The sequence below is a fragment of the Corvus brachyrhynchos genome, unplaced genomic scaffold (assembly GCF_000691975.1).
Source record: "Corvus brachyrhynchos isolate BGI_N302 unplaced genomic scaffold, ASM69197v1 scaffold70, whole genome shotgun sequence".
Taxonomy (NCBI): domain Eukaryota; kingdom Metazoa; phylum Chordata; class Aves; order Passeriformes; family Corvidae; genus Corvus; species Corvus brachyrhynchos.
Window position 1 is genome coordinate 8,754,948 of NW_008236217.1, and position 1,262 is coordinate 8,756,209.

Here is a 1,262-nt window from a genome sequence, read left to right on the forward strand (position 1 = left end):
GGATCCTTTCAGGTCCTAGAGCTGTGGTGACAGAAGGAGAGACTGTCTGGTTTTAAACCATGTACCAGAAGCTGTGCTTCACCCTCAGCCTCCCCCTCTCCTTTTTGCTGTAAGCTCCAGACATGGTAGGAGTCAGGGCTCAAAAGCAGGCTGAGCTGGCTGTGAGGGATCGGGGGATGAGAATGGATATAGAATCACAGGAAGTATCTCAGGATAGAGCTGGTGCACACCTGTCTCATGAATACCTGGAGAGCTGATGAAGCAACCTAAGCAGGAGGTTTGGACTTCTCTGTCCCTCAAGGGGGAATGGTTACGTGGGGTGATAGAGACAGGAGGAGGAGGAGGGCAAGGAAAGGGACAGGGCTCCTGGCTGACAAGAGAGCAGGAAAGAGGCAAGAAGGAGGCAGCTCCTGCAGAGTTAGGCAGGGTGGTAGGCCCCCATTTTATCACTCAGTCATGTTGTGTTGTCCAGTCATGCCAAGGATGAGCAAGCAGGGGTCCACACTCAGAGCTGGCAGAGACCTTGGCTTTGATGGGGTTGCTGCCTGTTGGGCTGTCACAGGGTCCTGGGGCCTGCACAGCCACCCATGGCTGCCACAGGGTGCTGACAGGGCTGTCAGGAACTGCAGAGGGCTGGGGGGATTGGAGAAGGTGAGAGCAGGGATGGGTTGAGCTTTGTCTAATGAGATGAAATGGAGTGTGAAAGCATCCACCAAGTGCCTGTAGGACATGGTTCTTCTTCCTTCCTGGTGAAAACCAGCAAACCATGTAGGATACAGGGCTAGAAAAGGGCTGACTGATGTGAACTTGTACTCTGATTAAGGATTGCTAGGACCTTTGAAGGTGACAGGCACGATCTTGTCAAGTAGCAGAAAGGCCATGCAAGGTGAGGAGGAGAGTGGGCAGCTGTTCCTTCTGAATATGTGACAGCCCAGACCCTCTCCCACAGTTGCCTTATTGTTCCTTACTGTCCACTGAAGTGCTGGTGCCCACATCTTGTGAGTGGCAGCGAGAGAAACGCTAGAGACCACAGCTTCTCTGGATGGCTTATTTCTTCTGGGGTAACCATTACAAGTTGAACCTTTATTTTAAGGATGGGGCTTCTTAACCCTACAGTTTGCCAGTGGAGGTGTCTTAGTGGACCCCGGGGCCGTCAGGGAGGGGCTGCAGGAGGCGTTTTCACTTATTACTATTATTTCAGATAATCTGAGCAAAACGAAGGCTCAGATCATCGCGCACCTATTTCTGAGAGGCTCAGTGCC